Genomic DNA, 19,553 nt, shown 5'->3' with positions numbered 1-19,553 from the left:
TGGTAAAATGACAAGAAATAATAAATGCTACAACTACCAAGTAAGAAAAGTAAAGATAGTAACTCAATTAAGCAATAAAAGGGCATGAAACATAAATTGCATTAACTGTAAATTAAAATAACAAAGTGTCATAAACATAAAAGACACAAGAAATGAAATAACAAATAGAAGGAAAGAACAAAGATGCAATAACAATAAATGACAAGGAAAAAGTAAATAAAAACAAGAACCAAAAGTAGAAATTACAAGAAATTAAACTAAGAAACCCTGATTCTAGAGAGAAGGGGGAGCTTCGCTCTCTAGAAAACAACCTACATAATGCTAAACTAACCCTAATTTCTCCCCCCTTCACATGGAATGAGGCTGCTTTTGATATAGCAAGAATCAGCTTCAGAGAGTCCCAAAACTGGGTTCTGGAGGCCCAAAAATTGCCCCCAGCGATTTGCATTAATGAGCTCACGTGACGCGGGTCACGCGTACACGTGTGTCACACGTACGCGTCACTTGGCGAAATACACTCCCACGCGTATGCGTCGCCAAGCTCGCACATGTGCGTATGTGATAAACCCTATTTTTAGGTTTATTTTGTGCTCAATCTAGTGGATTTTTGTCAACTATTCTCACACTTATTCATACAATTCGCATGGTTTTAAGATTCCTTTCCAATTTTGTGCTATGAATGAAAACATGCTCCCAAGGCCTTAAAATCACTAATTTTTAATCCTCTCTTATTACCATTTGATGCCATGACGTATTTGTTGAGTGATTTCAGAGTTTATAGGGCAGGAATGGCTTAGAGGACAGAAACGAAGCATGCAAAAGTGGAAGGAACATAAGAAAATGAAGATTTGAGAAGCTGATGCCGACGAGCACGCATCGACGATGCGTGCGCGTGATCGCGCCAAACTCCGAGCGACGCGTACGCGTGACCGTTGCATCTTCAAAGTGACGTGTACGTGTGGCTGACGCGTAAGCGCGACGAGCGGCACGTGCCTCATTAAAGAGAAATTCCTGGGGGGCAGTTTTTGAGCCTAGTTTTGGCCCAGTTTCGAGCTCAGTATGCAGATAAGAGGCTGGGAGTGAAGGAGGATTGGGGGGGGGGATCACCATTCCTACACTTTAGTTGAGTTTTAGATGTAGTTTTCTAGAGAGTGAGGCTCTCTCCTCTCTCTAGATTAGGGTTCTTAGTTTTAATCATTTTTAGATCTAGATCTCTTTCTCCTTCAATTTAGTTTCCTTTACTTTTATTTGTTCTAGTACTTTACTTCTATTGTTAATTCCTTTATTTTTCAATTTTAGTTTATGAACTCTCTTATTGATTTCCATTTTCTTTTAATGCAATTTATGATTTCTCTGTCTCTTGATGTTTGCCTTAATTTCTATTATTGATTCCTTACTTTGATTATTTGCAGCTTCCTTTAATTCTTGCAACTGATGATGTTTACTTTTATTGACCCCTATGTGTTTGATGAAATGTTTTCCTTGATTATAGAGTAGTTTCCTTTTCTCTTGGCCTAGGCTAAGGGAATTGGGTAAACTTGAGTTGGGTCTAATTGATTTGGTGATTTGAGAGCCCTAGTGGTCAAATTGATACCCATTGACACCAATCTACTACTAAGTCAATTAGTAGTTGGATTGGGACATATGAGTTGAAATTGACCAAGCCATTTAACGTGCTTCAAGCTTAGAAGTAGACATTATACGTAGTTCAAGCATACAGGTAGGTTTAATGAGCTTGGTTCCTCATAATTGTAAAGATATGGTTATTAGACAAGGAAAGTGACCCCAATTCGCATGCCTAGCCAAGAGTTCCTCCTTTCTTTTATTAATTCTTGTTGTTTGTGTTTCTTGTTCCCTATTATAAAAACCTCAAACCATTCTTTCATAGCCAATAATAAAGCACTTCATTGTGATTCTTAGGGAGAACGACCTGGGATTAATACTCTCGGTTATTTCATTGGGGTTCGTACTTTGTGACAACCAAAATCTTTTTAAATTTGATTGAGAATTATTAGTTGGTTTGGAACTATGCTTACAACGAAGTTCGATTTCTATTAAGAGAAATTCTAGACCGACGATAATTCTTGTATCAAATTTTTGGCACCGTTGCCGGGAAATTGCAATGGTGCTATGTTATTGGTTATTATATATATGTTGATATTGTGAATTTGATTCTTTGCTAGTTTTTGCTTGTTTTAGGAGTTAGATTTTATTAGTTCTTTGATGAGTGAATTCTTTGATGGTATAGAATTTTGCAAATAAATTCTCGTTGCGAGTATAGTTCTACACCAAGAAACAATCCTCCCAATAAAAAAATTAGTTGTCACAAATAACAAACCCCAATGAAAATTACCGAAGTATTTAAACCTCGGATCATCTCACAAGAAATTGCAATGAAGTGGTCAATTATTGGCTACGAAGATGAAAAGGGGGTTTGATTTATAATTGGCAAGAAAAATAAATGACAAGAAAGTAAAATGTCAAGAACTGATAAAATAAAGGAAAGAACTCTTGGTTAGATATAGGTAATTGAGATCACCATCCTTGTCTACAAACCAAATATTGACAATTATGAGGAACCAAGCTCATCAAGGCTACTTCTATGCTTGAAGTATATCAAATGGCTTGATCAACATGAATCCATAGGTTCTAACCTAGCTACTAATTGACTTAGTAGTAGGCTAGTATCAATGGTTATCAAATTGACCACCAAGGGTTCTCAAATCACCAATTCAATGAGACCCAATGACTCAAGGTCACTCAATCCCCTTAGCCTAGGCCAAGAGTAAAGAAAACTACCCAAAAACTAGTGAAAGCATTTTAACAAACACCTAGAGTGCAAAAAAAGTAAACATCACAAAATGCAAGAATTAAAGAAATCCACAACTAACATAAGCAAGAAATCTATAATAACAATCAAGATCAACATAAAAGAGACATGGAAACATAAAATTGCATTAGAAGAAATTAAGTTTCAACAATGGTTCATCAACATTAAAGAGAGCTAAATATGAAATGACAAGTAAAACTAGAAGAACAAAGATGTAATAACAAGAAATTAAAAGGGAAGACTAAATCAAAACAATAATTGAAAATTGGATTTAAGAAAATTAAACCTAAACTACCCTAAATTCTAGAGAGAAGGAAGAGCTTTTCTCTCTAGAATTCTAACCTAAAACATGACGAAAACTCAACTATGACTACTTGGTTCATCCCAATTCAATCCTTGGATTCAATAGCATCAGAAATGAGTTGGATTGGGCCCAAAATGCTTTAGAAATCGTTGGCCACAAGTTGCTAAAATGGACCCACGCTGATCCACTAATGCGTACGCGTGATGCACGCATACACGTCTTTAAACGCAAGGTAACTATGGCAAATTTTATATCATTTTGAAGCCTCGGATATTAGCTTTCCAACGCAACTGAAACCGTCTCATTTGGACCTCTGTAGCTCAAGTTATGATCGATTGAGTGTGAAGAGGTCAGGATTGACAGCTTTGCGATTCCTTCATTTCTTCATGAGTTCTCCATTTTTACATGCTTCTTCTTCATTCCTTCAATCCAATCTTTGCCCTCCAAACCTAAAATCACTTAACAAATATATCAAGGCATTGAATGGAATTAAAGTAAATTAAATTTAGCTATTTTAAGGCCTAAAAAACATGTTTTCACACTTAAGCACAAATTTAAGGAGAATTACAAAACTATGCTATTTCATTGAATAAATGTGAGAAAAGTTGATAAAATCCCCTAAATTAAGCACAAGATAAACTACAAAATTGGGGTTTATCATTCTTATTAGTATTTTTTTTATTTTCTCTTGTCACTATGAATTCTCATCCCTTTGGCTATGAGTTTGGTTCAAATTATGTTGTAGGAAATGGGAGCTACAATAACAATATGCATCAAGGATGGAACAATCAAAGGTGGGAGGAGCCTCAAGGAATTGATCACCCTTCTTGGCAACAACCTCCTCCGGTTCCTTATAGGTATAATTCCAATCCTAATGCATATCAATCTAATGGATGTGGTGATCCTTATTGTAGTTGTCAACAACCACTACCATATGCCTATGAACCACTTCCTCAACATGGTTTTGAACCACCTTACTCACAAGCCCCCTACCACCAAATACCTCCATATGACCATAATCCTTATCTACCATACCAATCACCTTATGATCCATATGAACCATATATGGAGCCACCGCAATTCCAACACCAATACTCCCAAGAACCACGTCAATATACCTCATCTCCATATCCTTACCAAGATGAACCACCTTCCAATTATAAGCCCTTTCCCCCAAACTATGAACCCTCTCTTATACCACCTCTAATGGATGAATCTCTCCATGCCATCAAGCTAGCACAATAAAGAGATATTAGCTCTTACCTCCAAAGGCAAGAAGAGACACAAAAGGAGTTCAAGAAGTTAGAAGTCGTGCTTGCCACCGTGGCAGAAGCCATTCGCAACATGGTCTCCTCCCGCCTAAATCTATGCAATCAAGGCACTCCCATTGTTGAATGTGGAGAAGCAATCAAGGAGCATAGTGAGGGTGTGAGTTTGGTGCTTCAAGGTGAAGAAGGGGAGTTGAAGTAAGAATTGTCACAAGGGGAGGAAGTTGAGATAATTGAGCTGGAAGAAGTGGTTGAAGACCTAAGAGATGTTGGAAGTCCATGGAAACGTAGAATTAGAGAGCCCTCTTCCAAGATGCTTGATGTTGATGTTGAGGAGGGTGCGCAACCTCCAAGGCATATCATGGTTGAAGACCTTGAAGAGGTTGATCAAGAGATGGATTCAATCATTGAGGAATTCTTATCTACAATTGAATCCTTTCCCATTGGACATGAAATTGAGATTAAAGAAGAAGATGCACAACCTCCCATGCCCTTGGTAAGCAATGAAGAAGAGATTGAATTGGAGGGAAGCTACCAAGAGGATGAGGTTGAAATTGAAGAAGCTTACAAGGAGGTGGATGGAAGTTGTTAAAGAAGAACATAAGGGAGTAGAGCTTGTAAGGACATCAGAGATACCTCTCCCCAAACCATTACCATCCAACACAACATTCAAATGGGTAAAATTCCTATCCCTAAGCTTTATTGTTTCCCTTGAATATGGTTTGCTTGAGACGGATGGTCAACTTAAAAACATTTGTGGATTGAAGAGCAAAAGGGAGATGGTTAGTGGTTGGAAACATCATCCTAGGTTCATTATGGCATGTTAAAAGTTTGATTGCAAGGTTTGGTGTGGAGCTAAATTGTGTGGGTCTAGGAAGTTGTTTGGAGGCTTCACTGAGAATTCGGCTCAACTACCACCCAATTGGACCCATGATGATCAATTAGAAGATAGGTGTGAAAATAAGATATGGGATCCCGGATCACAACATGAAGACCAATTTTGGGAGCTCATATCATGGGAAGAACCTCATCCAAGCTTGGTGAAGATGGTTGGAAATTCTGACAACCAATTGAAGAGCAAACATTCTTGGAGGTTCAAGGATGAACACAAGCATAAGCCACCATGACAAGGAGCTTTCTAAATGTCCAACTTAAGGACCTAAACTAAAAGTGCTAGGTGGGAGACACCCCACCATGGTAAACTCTTTCCATTCTCTTGTAGATATAATCAATGAATAAATTGAGTTGCCATCGTAGGTAGTTTTTTTTTTCTTATTTTCTATACTCTTATACATTTTGGCTTTGATTGATAGATTGCTTATTTGATTCATTTTTTATTAGAATAGTTGTTGTTGAATAGTGTTTTACTTGAAGTGTAAGTTTTGTTTTGTATTTGAAAATTCTCCAAAAATCAAAAGATTTGTTGTTAAATTTGAATTTTGATTGTTTTAGAATGTTTGTAGAATAGGACAGTGCCCTGTTTCTGCTTTTATTGTTAAAAAAAAAAGTGCAAGCCACGCATAAGCGTGGCATACGCGTACCCGTCGATTGCACCTTCGCAACTACTGGTACAAAAACCAGAGAGTTGTGCAAAATCTGTGCGAGAACTGTGCGGGGAGCACAACTGCTACCCACGCATACGCGTGGGTGACGCTTACATGTCACTTGTCCTCCCTGCAATCCACGCGCACGCGTGGGCGATGCTTACGCGTCGCCTCCGTGCCCTGCTTCCCCTATTTCTTTTCTCTTCTTCTCCTCTTTTCTTTCTTCTTTTCTTTTCTTTCTTCCTTCTTCCTTCTTCCTTCTTCTTTCATTCTTTTTTTTTTACCTTTCTTATTCTCTCTTCTCCCTTTCTTACTTTTTTTCTTCTTCTCTTTTCAAATTTTCACTTCTCATTTTTCTTATTTTTCATTTTCTTTTATTTGTGCATTTACTTATTTTCATTCAGTGCACTTTAATTTTGTAGCTTGTTCTTCTTTTCTTCTCTAAGTTTCTTATTTTAATAATGGTGTTGAACTCTCATACTCAATTGTTGAGAAATTCTTGAATCGTTTTTGATGTTGCATGACTTGTTTGGTATTAATTGTAATATTTGTTCCACACACAAGATTAGTGCTTTAGCCCTCCCTAACTCATTATTCTTTGTTTTTGTGCCTCACTATCAGTGAGTTAGGATATGACCAAATACTCTCATGCTTATTCTTAATATTGTTTGTGTCAATTTCTCTTTGAACTTGATGCTCAGAATGCTCTTCATGTTATTTACTTATACTTTGACTTTACTCTTGCCTCAAGTATTAGTTGATATACGCTTTGCTTATATTACTTTCTCACTTACATGCGTAGCTAACATGTAGTGAGAACCCTACTCTTATTTGGCATTAGCCCCCGCCTATGTTCTATTTGCTTTAATATCTTTGTTGTAGTCTTAATTCACTTTCTTTTTCTCTCCTTTTAGGTTGGCCACCAAGAAGGAAAGAAAAGGAGAAGCTTCTAAGTGAGGCAACAAACAAGTCTCTCCACACAATAATTTGAAGAAACTTATTAGTTGTATCAACCCATCTACCTTGCTTATCTTTGGATGCATCGAGGACGGTGCAATCTTTAAGTGTGGGGAGGTCGTCCGACCGACCTCTGTGGGTAATAATTTTCTTCTTCAACACCAATTTTTAATTTTCTTTATTAGTTAGTTGTTGCATTTGCATGCTAGGTTGCATAATAGTTAGAATTTGTAAATATTCATCTATTTCTTTCTTGCTAGGACTACTTGGTTGAAGTGATGATTTCTTTTCCAAGAAACTATTTTAGGGCATTTCACTAATTTGAACAAAAATTTTTGTTGAACTTGCTTGAAGAATGTATTTTAGAACATGGTTTTTAGAGCTAAAACACACAACCTTGTGAGATTTTGAGCCCAATTGATTGGTTGCATTTTATCAACCAATATATCTTGTTTCGGTGTGTGTTATTCTCTCTAAGATTGTGATCTTTGTCTTGCTTGATTCTATATTTCTATTGTTGGTGTATGCATGCATATATATGATTGAGGCCTTTGTTTCACTAAGCTTACATATCCATATGGCCTTACCCTTTCATCATCCTTTGCAAACTAATGTTGATCCTATTTAACCCTATTTGTTCTTTATTTTTGCACATCACTAACTCTAAGTGAAAGACAATGAATGTCCTTGATTTGAATCCTTGGTTAGCTTAGATAGTGAGAAGAGTGTACATGATTTAAGTGTGGAAAAATTGGATGGGGAACATTTGGTTTGGGAATGGGGTATGTTATACTTTTATGAAAAATGTGAAAAAAGAGTTGGGCGCATGTTCATACATTCAATGTCTTAAGCATATGCATTGATCTCTCATATATAGTACCCACCACAAGAATAAAAAAATAATAAATAAATAAATAAATAAAATAATAAAAAAGAGAAGAAAAAGAAAAAAAATAAGAAAGCAATAAAAAGGGGACAAAATGCCCCATGTGGTGATAGCAATGTATATGTATTGTATTCAAATTAGGATGCATGGACATGTGGCAAAAGATAGTCAATGGGTAGTTAGGTTTTGTACTTTTAATTACATGGATTGTTTTAGGTTAGGTGGGAAGTTTAGATTGATCAAGGATTCAAATTTTAGTCCACTTGACCAAATACAATCCTACCTTCACCCTAACCCCATTACAACCCCTGGAAAGACCTCTTGATATATGTATTCATGCATTAAACATATGTTGATTGTTAGAAGAAGAGCAAGCCTTAGAGAGCAAGATTAGTAGAAAATTGAGAGAATTAATCCTATACACTTGAGTGACTAGAGCGGATACACATACGGTGAGAGTTTGACACTCAATTCCTTGTTCTCGGCTTTCATGTGCTTTCTTCTTGCAAGTCTATTTGCACTTTATCTTGGGATTTGAATTGGTGGAATTCAGGAGTTATCATACTATCTTAGCCCTACTTGCTTATATATGTTCTTGGAGATTGATTTACTTTTAACCAAGTAGGTAGAAACATTTAGTTGCATTCATATAGATAGGTTAAATCGCATGTTGCATTTAATAAACCCTACCATTCCCCTTCATCCCTTTGTAGCTTCTCTTGAGCTTAGCATGAGGACATGCTATTGTTTAAGTGTGGTGAGGTTAATAAACCCCATTTTTAGGGTTTATTTTGTGCTCAATTTAGTGAATTTTGTCAACTATTCTCACACTTATTCATACAATTTGCATGGTTCGAAGATTCCTTTCCAATTTTGTGCTATGAATGAAAACATGGTTCCAAGGCCTTAAAATCACTAATTTTTAATCTTCTCTTATTATCATTCGATGCCATGACATATGTGTTGAGTGATTTTAGAGTTTATAGGGCAAGAATGGCTTAGAGGATGGAAAGGAAGCATGCAAAAGAGGGAGGAACACAAGAAAATGAAGATTTGAGAAGCTGATGCCGATGCGAACGCATCAACGATGCGTGCACGTGACCACGCCAAACTCCAAGCGACGCGTACGCGTGACATGATGCGTACTCGTGACAGTAGCATCTTCAAAGTGACACGTACGCGTGATGAGCGGCACATGCCTCATTAAAGAGAAATCGCTGGGGGAGATTTCTGATATGACTTTTGGCCCAGTTTCGAGCCCAGTATGCAGATAAGAGGCTGAGAGTGAAGGAGGATGGGGGGATCACCATTCATACACTTTAGTTATGTTTTAGATGTAGTTTTCTAGAGAGAGAGAGAGAGGCTCTCTCCTCTCTCTAGATTAGGGTTCTTAGTTTTAATCATTTTTAGATCTAGATCTCTTTCTCCTTCAATTTAGTTTCCTTTACTTTTATTTGTTCTAGTACTTTACTTCTCTTGTTAATTCCTTTATTTGTCAATTTTAGTTTATGAACTCTCTTGTTGATTTCTATTTTCTTTTAATGCAATTTATGATTTTTGTGTCTCTTGATGTTTGCCTTAATTTCCATTATTGATTCCTTACTTTGATTAATTGTAGCTTCCTTTAATTCTTGCAATTGATGATGTTTACTTTTATTGCCCCCTATGTATTTGAGGAAATGTTTCCCTTGATTATGGAGTAATTTCTTTTACTCTTGGTCTAGGCTAAGGGAATTTGGTAAACTTGAGTCATTGGGTCTAATTGATTTGGTGATTTGAGAGCCCTAGTGGTCAAATTAATACCCATTGACACCAATCTACTACTAAGTCAATTAGTAGTTGGATTGGGACTCATGAATTGAAATTGACCAAGCCATTTAACGTGCTTCAAGCTTAGAAGTAGACATTATACGTACTTCAAGTATAGAGGTAGATTTAATGAGCTTGGTTCCTCATAATTGTCAAGATATGGTTTTTAGACAAGGAAAGTGACCCTAATTCCCATGCCTAGCCAAGAGTTCTTCCTTTCTTTTATTAATTTTTGTTGTTTGTGTTTCTTATTCCCTATTATAAAAACCCCAAACCATTCTTTCATAGCCAATAATAAAGTACTTCATTGTGATTCCTAGGGAGAACGACTCGGGATTAATACTCTCGGTTATTTCATTGGGGTTTGTACTTTGTGACAACAAAAATCTTTTTAAATTTGATTGAGAATTATTAGTTGGTTTGGAACTATGCTTACAACGAAGTTCGATTTCTATTAAGAGAAATTCTAGACCGACGATAATTCTTGTATCAGTACGCACGCATCACTGTGTCCACGCACGGATGCTGAATCTTTCAAAACTTCATTTCTTCATGCTTTCTCCACTTTTGCATGCTTTTCCATCACTTCTTCAATCTATATTAGCCATGTCAACCTGAAATTACTCATCAAACACATCAAAGCATCGAATGAAATGAAAGTCGAATAAAATTGATTAAATTAAGCACAAAATAACATGTTCTCACAATTAAGCTCAATTTAGGGAGAAAACACAAAAGTATGCTATTTGGATGAATAAATGTGGGTTTATGTGATGAAATCTACTCAAATAAAACCAAAATATATCGTCAAATATGGATTCATCAATTTCCCCACACTTAAACAATAGCATGTCCTCATGCTAATCACAATTAAAGGAGAAGGATAAAGGGGGAAGCAATTTATTAAATGTAACTACCTACATGCTTGCAACTATACTAAATACTATCTATATATATCTACACTATGGTTCCTATTGAGTTTGGCACAAACAAACAAAAGAATCTCAATCAATCTAAAGTAGGCACTTAGGGCCAAGACAAGAAAATATAGCAATATGATCAATGTCCAACACCTTCGTACAGCAGTACCAGTAAGTGCATTGGGTTGCCCAAGTAATACCTGAGCGAGTCAGGGTCGATCCCACGAGGATTGTGGTTTGAAGCAATCTATGGTTATCCTGTAGGTCTTAGTCAGGCAGATGAAAGAGTAGGAGATGTTGGTATGTTATTTTTAATTACATACAAATAAAGGGAATAAATAAACAGGGTAATTAGAACTCAGAAGTCGTGTAAACTTTGAAAAGAGAATAGTTGAGGACTGGAGTTGCTTTGTCTTTCTGAATTAAATCTGGTAGTACTGTTTCTTTTGATTGTGACTGATTTCTTCAATGGCAGGCTGTATGTGATTGACACTGGTTTGAGCAACTGCCAATACTCCTCCAGATCTGAACCCCAGGTTTAGTGCGGATCCATTCTGATTAAGGGTGAAGCTCGTACAGTTTATTCTCCTTAATGATCCTACTCAAAACGCCACAGACAAGGTCAGATCTTCCGGATCAGAGAATGCTGCACCTTGGATTCTAGCCTCTACCACAGAGACCCTAATCTCTCCATAAATCGGCTGAACTGATGTCTCGAGAAGTCTCCAACGAAGTTGTGGATTAGCTGTCTTAGAGACGTATATTCAAGCTGGTGGCTCATTATTGTCCAATGAAAGATGCACTCTGAACCCATGTAGAATGTGATAACCTTATGCCGGTTCAACGTATTCATATTGGTGAAGAACGAATATACATCTTAGAATTAATCAAACACGGATCGAAGAGAAACAGTAATACTTTTATTAATTCATGGGACTCAGCAGGGCTCCTCCCATCAACCTAGGAGGTTTAGAAACTCATGCTGATGGTAAAACGTGTATGATGGTAAAAGTGATGTAAAAGTTTGAATGATTATGTAAAAGAACTCTTAAATACTAAACTAATGACTAGTAAGGGTGAAACAGTCTTTTTAGTGCTAAAATCCACTTTTGGGGCCCACATGGTGAGTGTTTGGGCTGAGTTTTGATGAGATCCACGTGCTATGAGGTATTTTATGGGTGGAACGCCAGCTAGGGGGTCCTCTCTGGGCGTTTGGACGCCAGGCTCTGCTCCTTGGGCGCTGGACGCCAGAAAGGGGGCAGGAAGCTGGCGTTGGACACTAGTTTTGGGCCTTCTAGTCCGAAACAAAGTATGGACTATTATACATTGATGGAAAGCTCTAGAAGTCAGATTTCTATAGCCATTAAGAACGCTCCATTTGGACTTCTATAGCTCCAAAAAATCACTTCCGAGTTCAAGGAGGTCAGATCTGAACAACATCTGCAGTGCTTTCTCTGTCTCTAAATAAAACTTTTGCTCCAGCTCCTCAATTTCAGCCAGAAAATACCTGAAATGGTACAAAAATATACAAATTCAAAGTGGAATCCAAAAATATGAATTTATCACTGAAACCTGTAAAAACTTAATAAAAACTAAACAAAACTTATTAAAAACTATATGAAAACTATGCCAAAAAGTGTATAAAATATCCGCTCTTCACAACACCAAATTTAAACTATTGCTTCTCCCCAAGAAAATACAAATAAAATAGGATAAAAAGAAGAATAAGATACAATAAATTCCATAGTTTTCAATGAATCTCAGTTTCAATTAGATAAGTGGGACTTAGTAGCTTTTTGCTTCTGAATAGTTTTGGCATCTCACTATCCATTGAAAATCAGAATGGCTGGCATCTTTAGGAACTTAGAATCTGGATGATATTTTTGATTCTCCTAGTTTAGTTCTTTTTATTTCTTGAACACAACTTTTTAGATTCTTGGCCGTGACCTTAAGCACCTTGTTTTCTTGTATTACCACCGGATACAATAATGCCACAGACACTTTAACTGGGTGAACCTTTTCAGATTGTATCTCAGCTTTACTAGAGTCCCCAGATAGAGGTGTCCAGAGTTCTTAAACACACTCTTTTTGCTTTGGACCACGACTTTAACCGCTCAGTCTCAAACTTTTCACTTGACACCTTCACGCCACAAGCACATGGTTAGGGACATTTTGTTTGAGCCGCTTAGGCCAGGATTTTATTCCTTTAGGCCCTCCTATTCATTAATGCTCAAAGCCTTGGATCCTTCTACCCTTGCCTTTTGGTTTAAAGGGTTACTGGCTTTTTACTCTTGCCTTTTGGTTTAAAGAGCTATTGGCTTTTTCTGCTTGCTTTTTTTTTCTTTCTATTTTTTCGCCACTTTTTTTTTCGCATGCAAGCTTTTTCTTTTTCTTTTTGCTGCTTTTTCTTTCTTCAAGAATCAATCTATTTAGATTTTTCAGATCATCAATAATATTTTTCATTTTTCTTCATCCTTTCAAGAGCCAGCATCCTAAAATTCAACTTCAAACATGCACTAGTTATTCATACATTCAGAAAACTAAAGCAATGACACCACATCAAAATAATTAACTATTCTTTATTGGAGAACTCAAAAATTCATGCATATTTAATTCTTCTAAAAAAATCTACTATTTATTCATTGTTTAATGATGATAAGAGGAATAATTTATAGCTAATTGGAAAAATAAAAATTAATTAATTACTACTAATGCTTATGTAATACTAAAAATTAAAAGACATAAAATAAAAATAAAAATAAAGACTTAAATACTACTAGTGATCATGGAACTCTAAATTAGGATGGAAATACGTGAGACAGGAAAAGGAATAACTTAAATATGAGAAACAAGAATTAGAATAGCCACAGAGTTGAAACTCAACAACCTTCAGCTTGAAAGACCCTGGGCTCTTCAGGTTGTGGCACGCATGGCTCTTCAACTTGAGGGGCACTGGGCTCTTCATGGGAGAGCTTCTGGCGCTTCATCTCCTCTAACTCTCGCCCATTGCTTCTCTTGCTCCTTGATCAGTTTGCAAATCATGCTAGTCTGATCTTTCTGCTCCTCTCTGAGCTGATCTTAAGTGCTCTGTAAGTGTATTATAGACGCCTTCAGCTGGTCCCAATACTCCATTGGAGGGATCTCGTGGGAAGGCTCAGTGCCTTCCTCTTAGAGTGATTGTCTTCTATCTTGGAGCTCTCCATCACCTGTTTGGTGATTGGTTTTTCCACTGGAATAAACTGGTCTGATGGGATCAGAACCTTAGCCTCTTGGCATAAGCGAAATATGAGATTTGGACAAGCTAGCATGGCATTAGTAGACACCCTGTTTGCCAGCTTGTAAATCTCACGGGGGATTATTTGGTGGACTTCCACCTCAATCCCCATCATGATGTAGTGAATCATCATGGCTCTTGCAATATTGACTTCAGAGCAGTTACTTGTGGGGAGTATAGAGCGCCCAATGAAGTCTAGCCATCCTCTAGCAACAGGCTTAAGGTTCGCCCTTTTTAGCTGGCATGGCTCCCCTTTTGTATTCTCAATCTATTGAGTTCTGGGCAGGCATATGTCCTCTAGGACTTAATCCAGATTTTGGTTGGCTACAACCCTTCTGTTGTATGACTCATGATCATCTTTTTGCAGAGGTAGTTTGAAGATCTCTCTCACCCTGTCTAGGTGAAAGTACATGATCTTCCCTCTGACCATGGTGCGAAAAGTATGGAAGGTTGTTCTATCTTTCTTTTTCTTATCTGTCATCCACAGATTTGCATAGAATTTCTAGATCATGTTGTATCCAACATTTAATTTGGGATTACTTAAAATCTCCCAGCATCTCCTTCGAATCTGCTCTTGGATCTCCGAGTATTCTTCTTCTCCAAGGTTGAATGCCACTTCAGGGATTACTAGCCTTTTGCTCATTATCATATGATAATGTTCTTCATGTTGCTTGGTAAGGAATCAAACAGGTTTGAAAACAACTGTCGAGTTATCTTCTTTCTTGTTCTTAGGGGCGGTCTTGCCATTTTTTGGAGCCATGGGATTGAATTCTTGATGAGAGAACAGGGCTCCTGCCATACCAAACTTAAAAATTTGCTCATCCTCAAGCAAAGAGTGAGAAAGGAAGAACTAGAAAAGAGAATAGTAGAAGAAAGAGAAGGGAGAATTCGAATGAGAGGTGGTGAGTGAAGGAGGGAGGCATGATCATGCATACATATAGGGAGGGGGGGGAGGGATTTTCGAAATTAATAATGAAAGAAAGATAAAGATTTTTGAAAAAAATAGAAAAAGATAAGTTTTTAAAAGATAATAAAGGATTTTAAGAGGATAGAAAAGGCATTAAAGACAAGATAGGAAGTATGAAAAAGATTTGAAAGTTTAATAAAAGATATGAACAAGATAAGAAAAGATTTTGAAAAGATTTTGAAAACAAGTTGTAAAAGATATAAAATTTTGAAAAGGATTTAAAAAAATTTTGAAAGAAAATATTTTAATTTGAAAATTAAATTTTGAATAAAATATTTGAACAAGATTTAATTTAAAAATCAAAAGAAATTTGAAATTGAATTGGAAAAAGATGAGTTGAATTATGAAAAGATTGAAAATTTGAAGTTACCTCCATGCTGCCATGCTGGCATTTAAACGCCCGGAATGCTAGCTGATAAACCCCATTTTTAGGGTTTATCTTGTGCTTAATTTAGGGGATTTTAACAACTTTTCTCACATTTATTCAATGAAATGGTATAGTTTCATGACTTTCTCCTAATTGTGCTTAATGGTTAAAAACGTGCTTTTTAGGCCTTTAATTGGTTAATTTTAATTCACCTTGATTTCACTCGATGCCTTGATATGTGTGTTAGTGATTTCAGGTTTAAAAGGCAAGGAATGGATCAAAGGAGTGAAGAAAAAAGCATGCAAGTGGAGAATTCATGAAGAAATGAGCTTGTGGAGATTGCAAGACGACGCGCACGCGTGAGTGATGCGCACGCGTGAGCAACGAGCGAGCGTGAGAAGGTCATTTGTCAACGACGCGTATGCGTGATAAAGAGAATTGCAAGATAACACGTACGCGTGACCGACGCATACGCATGACAACCGGCACGTGACCTCATTAAAGGCAATTCGCTGGGGGGCGATTTCTGAGCTTCCCAGGCCCAGATCCAACTCATTTCTGAGGCTACTTCATGCAGAATTCAAGCTTGGATAAGGGGGGAAGCAATTAGTGGAGGATAGCATCATGTAGTTTAGTTTTCTAAAGATAGAAGCTCCCTCTTCTCTCTAAAATTAGGTTAGGATTAGGTTAATTTCTCTTAGATCTAGGTTTAATTTCTTGTTCTCATCTTGTTCTCTTTACTTTTCCTTGTTCAATTGCTTTGATTCTCTTAGTTCTCTTGTTAATTTCCCCTTTATGTCATTTTTATGTTGATGCACTTTTGTTGGATTTTGATTCCTTTTAATGAAATTTACATTTTATGTTTCTTTATGTTGTTGATTGAATTATTGTTGTTAATTCCTTGCAATTGGTAGTTGTTAGATTTTATTCTTGTTGTCATTTTATCTTGCTTTCCTTTTGTGCCTTCCAAGTGTTTGATAAAATGCTTGGAAGGATGTTAGAGTAGAATTTTCTATTCTTGGCTTGGGATGGTAACTTAGGTAAACTTGAGTTGCTAATGTTCAAGTGATTGATGATTGGTGTCTATTGACTCTAGCTTCCACTAAGTTAATTAGTGAAGTGGCTAGGACTTATGGATTAGGATTAATGTAGCTCATTTGACTTTCCTTTACTTGTTAGAGGATGACTTAATGGGATTGATCCTTGCAATTATCTTGTTGTGGTTAGTAACAAGGATAAAGATCCTTAACCATCGACCCTTGCCAAGACCTTTTTACCATTTGAGTTCCTTTACTTTATTGCCATTTATTTTTCTTGTTCCTTATTCCAAAACCCCAAAAACACTTTCCTATAATCAATAACATGAACACTTCCCTGCAATTCCTTGAGAGACAACCTGAGGTTTAAATGCTTCGGTTATTTTTATTGGGGTTTCTAGTTATGACAAACAAATTAAATTTTGATTGAGGATTGCTGTTGGTTTAGAACTATACTTGCAACGAGATTTCATTGAGAAATTCTTTACCGACAATTTTCCTACATCAAATTTTTGGCCTCCCCACACTTAAACCAAGCATGTCCTCATGCTAAACTCAAGATAGAGACAAAGGGTATCAACATTTATTCAATGCAAACTACCTAAATGCAACCTATCTAAATGCAATCTATCTAAATGAATGCAACTACTTGGTCAAGATAAATCAACTTCCAAGAAAGCATATATGCATATGAGGGCTAAAGGTATTAACAACCAATTCAAACCACAATTGAATTGAGTTATTAAAGATTTTACAAACTTGCAAGAAAAGTGATGATTCTAGGTAAAAACATGTAATTGAGCAATCGAACCCTCACCGGATGTATATCCGCTCTAGTCACTCAAGTGTATAGGGTTGATTTCACTCAATTCTCCCCTAATCATACTTTTCAAGATTTGTTTTTCATCTAACAATCAACAATTATTTCATGCATGCATACAAATATCATGAGGACTTATCCATAGGCTGTAATGGGGTTAGGGTCAAGGTAGGATTGTATTTGATTAAGTGGACTAGAAATTTGAATCTTTGATTAACCTAAACTTCCCACCTAAACCTATGACAACCTATACAATTTAAATGCTAACCTAACTACCCATTCTTCACTTTTTCACACACTCATGCATTCTCTTTTTTATCACAACTCATATGCATTGATTATTATTGAACTTCACTTTGGGGCATTTTGTCCCCTTTTTATTGCTTTTGTTTTTCTTTTTTTTCTTTTCTATATATTTTTTTCCTTTTTATTTTTCTATTTTTTTTCTTTTTTTTATGAATTATACACAAAGGTACCAATGCATATGGTTTAAATATTTAATCCATGAGTATGTACCTAATTCCCAAAATTTTGACAGAAATATAAAAACATACTTTTACCTCAACCAATGTCCCAAGTTTCTCCACACTTGAATGATACACACACTCACTAGCCCGAGCTAATCAAAGATCCAAATTAAGGACATTTATTGTTTTTCGCTTCAAGGCTTGTAATGTGCTAAAATTAAGAATAAATGGGTTTAGCATAGGCTCAAAGTTGGCTAACAATGGAAGATAAAAGGTAAGGCTATTTAGTTAAGTGAGCTATTTGAAACAATGGCCTCAATCATATAAGTGCATTCATACAAAAAATAATGGACATAAAGAATCAAACAAATTAAAGATTGCATTCATAGAAAGAGAATAATCACACACAAGAATGAAAATAAGTGGTTATATGATGTAACCACACAATTAGGCTCAAATCTCACATGCTTATGTGTTCTTAGCTCAAAAATATGCTCCACAATATATATAATTCAAGCAAGTTTTAAATTTTTTTTCCAAATCAATTGGGGTGCCCTATAGATAAATTTCTTGGAAATTTTTATTATTTTGACTAAGCTTATTGTGTATATATATACAAACTAAGAAAATGCAACTAAAAATCCTAAAAGACCTAAAAATGAAATGCGAAAGTGTTGGGATTAGAAATTGTCACCCAAGAGCGCCGAGTGGTTGGACGACCTCCCCACACTTAAAAGTTTGCACCGTCTTCGGTGCATCCAAAGATGAGCAAGGGGGTATGGCGACTACACTGGTTGCCACCTTTAGTTGGCGGATCAACCGGTTGCTGCGTGTTCTTTCTCCCGCTTTTGTTTTTGCCTATGATGACTCACCCATGAAAAATGGAAAATAGTACAGTAAGATGAGAAAATGCAAAAGCAAAGAAGCGTAAATTGTTGGAATGAGGTGATGATCACTAGAATGGAGTGAGTGAATTAGTGTGACATTGATAAAAAATAGGTGTGAGTTCTTAGTTGCATATGGTTTAGAACACACATACTAGCATAAAAACTATGTCACAATTACAAAAAAGAAGTATGCACTTCACTCATTCTAGTGTGCTTGAAACACTTCAAAGAAAACTTGAAGGGTAAGACAACCAATCAAGTAATAAAGAGGCATAAAAGCATTCAAGCAAAGACAAGCAATTGCAAAATGGATAATGAATGGACATTAATTGATGTGCAAGTAAACTTAGTGAACCAAATGAAATATAGAGCTCACACATCAACCAATGACACCTGTTGAGGTTGTTTGCAACACCTAAGTAGCATAGAAGTGAAACACATGGGTGCTATGGAGCTTAGGAAAAAGAAGATAGAAGTGAAACTCAATCAAATAGCAAGAATGGTCCACAAAGCTTAGAAAGCTCAAAAATATGTCACTAGGTAAGCTTTTGATCCAATTTCACAATTCCATAAATCTCAATGCATGAAATAGGTGATGTAAATAAGGGTCAATCATAAACAAGCATCACCTAACAAAAAATGCATTGATAATATACTATTGCCTAATCATAATGAAATGCTTTAAATCATATGGTGGCCAGAACATGCAATTCAAAAGATTTAAAAAAAACTTGAAGGCAATGTTGTGAGTACTTGGTATTCAAAAATATTAAGCATTAGGAGCTCAAAACCAAGTAGCAAATTAAAACCTCAAAACCAAGTAGATGGTGATTGGTAGTGTTGGATGATGGTTGAAGAAGGGAAAGAAAAGAAGAGAAGAGAGAAGAGAGAAAGAAATGGAAAGAAGAGAAGAAAAGAAGAGTGGTGAAACAGGGTAGGCTTCACGTATACGCGTGAAGCGATGCATATGCGTGGTGAGGTGAAATGGGTACGACGCATACACATGAGTCACGCGTACGCATGATGGACAAATCAAAGAGGCGACACGTACGTGTGGGGTGATGCATATGCGTGGGTGGACTTTGTGCTAGAGGCACAATTCCAACCTAAAACTCGCACAACTCTCTGTAATTTGTATGGGAGCATGAAAATTTGGTGGCCACACGTACGGGTGGGTGAGGCATATACGTGGATGGTCGAAAAACTTGTGGTCACG

Source organism: Arachis hypogaea, chromosome 13 (genome assembly GCF_003086295.3).
Source record: "Arachis hypogaea cultivar Tifrunner chromosome 13, arahy.Tifrunner.gnm2.J5K5, whole genome shotgun sequence".
Lineage (NCBI taxonomy): Eukaryota > Viridiplantae > Streptophyta > Magnoliopsida > Fabales > Fabaceae > Arachis > Arachis hypogaea.
Note: the sequence above shows the minus strand (reverse complement) of the source record.